The sequence below is a fragment of the Silene latifolia genome, unplaced genomic scaffold (assembly GCF_048544455.1).
Source record: "Silene latifolia isolate original U9 population unplaced genomic scaffold, ASM4854445v1 scaffold_88, whole genome shotgun sequence".
In the NCBI taxonomy this organism is placed as follows: Eukaryota; Viridiplantae; Streptophyta; class Magnoliopsida; order Caryophyllales; family Caryophyllaceae; genus Silene; species Silene latifolia.
Genome location: NW_027413793.1, coordinates 1,210,565 through 1,215,359, shown reverse-complemented (window position 1 = coordinate 1,215,359; position 4,795 = coordinate 1,210,565). Strand labels below are relative to the sequence as shown.

Genomic DNA, 4,795 nt, shown 5'->3' with positions numbered 1-4,795 from the left:
TCTAATCCAATTCCATGCCTCTCGACTTTTATAACGAATTAACAAACTTAATCAATGAATAAGGCCTTTAAACAAAGATTAAACGTTGAGGTGCAAATATGTGATAGAAACAATTAGACAATATTATATCAACCTAATTTATCATTTTACATATTTGATTTTGCATGGCTTCCCTAGCCCCTAGACTAAGGAATTTAGCTACTCATATTAAAGTGTAATCTATAAACTATGTTGAATAAAATGCTAAACATGATTGTAGAAATGATATAAACTAAATGATGAAACATAAAATATGAGATTAAACTATGTGGTAAAATTGAAATGCTAGCGATGGAATTATGAAAACGTAAATAGAAACGCAAACTAAATAAACAAGAATAAGAATTACCGAAATAAAGAACTAGAACTTTAATTTCAAAGAGAACCAAATGCTTGAATTAACTTAGAACCAAATGTTAAACATCAAACAAAAGCTTAACAATATTGAAACTAAATATGAAAACTAATGAGAGAATTTTGCTTAAGGCTGAAATAGAGTATGAAGACGTGAGAAAAAGATATCCCTAATGACGGATTAAGGCCCCTATTTATAAGAAAATAGGGGCATAACATAAAATTCCAAGAGGGGGTCAACCCCGATCGGGGGCGTGGTTATCCGGCCATTTCCTCTTAATTCCTTGTTTAAATATTGAGGGAATCCAATGTTTGTGATAAATGACCCTTAATGCACCCGGGTAAATGCTTAATCTATCAACTTAAGAGCTTTCAAAGAGTATCCTAAGCTTGATCTTTTCCACATGATTTTGGACTTCTCATTGGGCTCTTTGTAGGATCATTTTGCATTGTCTCATACACTCTTGCTTGGGCTTGGAAACACACCTTCCATTGTCATGCTTGGTCCATCTTGTTTCCACTTAGCTTAGTGAATTTGATGCATGCTAATATGATAGGAAAAATCCTCTAAATGCTTAGATTCCTAAAAATATAACAAATACAAACAATACACCTAGAACACAAGATTAGCTCACAAATATACTAATTAAAGTATGATATACAATAAAAACAGAGCTAAAATGAGGGGTAAAAGTATATGTATAATAAACACATTAGATTCTCTCTCAATTCCATGATTTCAATTAAATTTATTCGTTTCTTTGTAATTGATTGAATTTTTAGTTAGTTTTGCTGATATATTTTTGATGTGTGTGCTGTTTTGTATGATGTATAAAATATATGCTCTCCCACACAGTTGTGATACATGGTTTGATCGGGTTGCGAACTGAATCGTGTGTACATAGATGCAGTTCAATCACGAACTTCAATTGTGTGATATAAGGTTTTCTGCAGTAACGACTCCTACTTTATAGAGTGTAACCAATGTTAATTCATAGTGATTAATAGTCCAAATTAGTGTTACTTTATTGTGTAACTAGTGTTACTCCATAAATAAACAACGTTATATGAGTAATACGGAGGAAAAGTCTAGAGGAAGATTAGAATTGAAGATTAATGTTTCTGGTGGGACTGCTTTAGAGTTGGACACAGGATTCAGAGTTTAATCATCGGATTTTTTAAGAACATAAGGAGGTTTCTGGCTGAATCTTGGAAGATAGGTGTAGCTGAACCAAACAAGTTCATACATTGCCTGAAAGTAGGACTTGCCTTTTGTGTTGTATCACTGTTTTATTATATGAGACCGTTGTATGAAGGTGTCGTCGGAGGGAATGCAATGTGGGATGTTACGACAACAGTTGTAGTGTTTGAATATATAGTTGGTAAGTGTTACTAATAATACTCAAAGAGAGACCTTAAATTGTGATAATATATCTGTTGCTAAAAATGTGACCTTTTGCATGGAAAAAAAATGTATTTTAGGTGCATGATGTGACTCATATTCAAGCACATTTAGTCCCCGAATTAGCCTCGTCCCTATGCTTTCTAGTGCATAATTGGGTCATTTACTATCTTTAGTTTCCCATTTTGCATATTCTTTGAGGTTTTGTTCCCTTGGTAGGAGAGGAGTGCAAACCTTGCATTTACATGGCGAAATGGAGCTAAATTGATCGCATCCAATGACCAAGCATCAAAGAGAAGACGATATTAGAAGGCCTATGAAGATAATAAAGTGAAAAGGGCAATGACGAAAGAATCCTTGCATGCCCGGATTGATCCTCGCGGATTATGAAGGAAGAAAAGATGTCTGCCAAGGGATCCGAGCGGATCACACCACCATCCGAGCGTCTCCCTACACAACCATCCGAGCGTCCCGTGCTGAAGACGGTCGTCTTGAAGCAAGATGATCCGAGCATCTCCCGTGACAATCCGCTCGGATCTTGGTACAGGGAACCCGTGCCCAGCCAGAAGACGCTCGTCCCGTGCCAAGATTAGCAAAACGGAGATGCTCATCTCCTTGGAAAGGAGCATTTCCTCAACTTTTCTTAAGGACTTAATAGTCATTTAAGCCCTTAGCAACCCTAGTCTTTGTACTTAATCCTTAGTATAAATACCCATTGTACTACCTATATTAGCATCATGAATTAATTATCAAGTTGTAATCAATTAGTAATCTCATCTTAATACTCTCTTAATCTTGTAATCAACTCTTAATCTAGTCTTAATACAAATCTCATTTCTTAATCTTTCCTTAATTTCTCTATTGTTCTTCATTTATTTTGGGTAATTAGAAGATTATTTGGGTTTATTTGGAGGATTGACAACCTTCCATCAATCATCAAGTACTTCTATTATTATTTGCTTTATTATTTGGAATCATCTTCATAGGTATAATTCTCTCTTAATCCTTTTTAATTATTGTTAATCACTTTCATTTGTTCATCATGTTTTGCCTTGCTAGTATGATTGACAACCTTGTTAGCATGTTAAACTTGATAACGAGTGAGTAGTTTCCTTAACAAGGGTTAATGGGGAATTAGGGGAAACCAACATGGGGATTGATTCATGCTTAATCTAATGTGTTTTCATAATTAATTTGCTTGCTTGTTGTGATTCCAACTTATGCACATGTTATGCTTGATGAAATGCGAGCCTATGAATCCTTGCATTTTTTACCCATCACTTATCCTTTCAATGAGACTTGTAAGACATAAACCAACTCGAGTCTCATTAGACCATGCATATAGTTCGATAGAAAGGACTAAGTCGACTTGTAGATGTTGTAATATCTAATCGATTCGGCTCCGGGGGCCCAAACCTTCTTAGGGATTGTAAGATATACACTAACTCGATCTCATCACAATAATAAGTGCTTGCATCTAGTAGAGAACATGTTTGTATGATAAACTCCCATGAATCCCCTATGAACCCATGACACCCTAGTGCCTTTAATCAATTGTTTACATCTCTTTTTAATCATCTTGCTTGTTTTTATTACTTTATTTTTATATTGTTGATTAGTTTAGTTGATCTCCTATCTCAACCCAAATTGTGACACCCTTAGACACAACCATTTGCAATTGAAAATTCTATATCAATACCCGTCCCTTGGGATCCGACCTTTACTTGCCTCTTTACTAAGAGTAGTTTGTAAAGTTATAAATATTGTTATGGTTGGTAACTTTTGACGACGAGTTTAACCACGACCAAAAAATGGCGCCGTTGTCGGGGACGGTGTTAACTTGATTTGATTTTATTTAATTGTTTTTAGTTGTGTCTTTTTTTACCTTGGGGAAGTCAATCTCCTCAAGGTTTATTCTAATTGTTTTCGAGTTGTTTGATATTTTTCATGTCTAGGAGATCACAAGGTAACTTGTTACCCGTTGATCTTGAAATTGAGAGAACTTTGACCAACAATAGAAGACTTGCTAGAAATACTTTGAGAGGTATTGGTGAGATTGTGGACATTCAACCAAATAATATCGAGTTCATCAACCCTTTTGCAAGAGAAGGAGAGGATAACCCAATACAAAACCGACCACAAAATCAACCCACAATGCCTAAATTTTCATCACATTCCTTACCAACGAGGAGAACCTACCAAATGGTACTCCTACACCACAACATTTAACCGGTAATTTCATTGCCAAATCCGCATTTATAAAACTAGTTGAGAGAAGTCAATTTGGGGGGATGCCTAGTGAAGACCCCCATTCTCATATGGAGACTTTTTGTGACTATTGTGATGCGATTTCTCAAACCGGAGTTACTCAAGACCAAATTCGATGGGACTTATTTCCTTTTTCTTTGATTGGTTCCGCGAAACAATGGTTGAAGAGTCTAGATAAGGCTACTCTTGGTATTGATTCTTGGAAGAAATTGGCACTTGTTTTCTACAAGAAATTCTATCCTCCGGAAAAGACTAACATGTTGAGAGCCCAAATCACCGGGTTCAAACAAAGGGATTAGGAATCTTTGTATGAAGCATGGGAGATATTCAAGGACACTTGTCGATCTTGTCCACACCATGGACTTAGCGAGTGGTTCCTTGTACAACAATTTTGGAATGGTCTATATGAAGACTCCCAAAACATTCTCAATATGGGATCAAATGGTATGTTCACCGAGGATGATGACAATAAAACATGGAACAAGATTGAAGAAATGGCGGTCCATAACTCACAATATAGTAGACCTCGGAAGGCTACTAGAGGAGGAAAGCATGAGGTGGACTCCGTTACTCAATTGGGTGCTCAACTAAGTGCTCACAGTGACACCATTAATTTGATGTTTGAGAAGGCCATGGCTAAACTTGAAGAGGCTTCCAAATCACCCAAGCAACATGTTAATGCCATGGTGGCATCTTCATCAATTCCAAGTGGAGTATGTGAGAGTTGTGGAA

The 4,795-nt window shown here is 36.2% G+C and overlaps 1 non-coding gene across 1 annotated transcript; it reads right to left on the bottom strand.

Moving 5' to 3' along the window:
• Window positions 1–4,320: 4,320 nt before the first annotated feature.
• Window positions 4,321–4,427, bottom strand: LOC141640576 (small nucleolar RNA R71). The gene has a single exon (XR_012543070.1). It is a non-coding gene; the product is annotated as a small nucleolar RNA R71 (small nucleolar RNA).
• Between the last annotated feature and the right edge of the window lie 368 nt (window positions 4,428–4,795).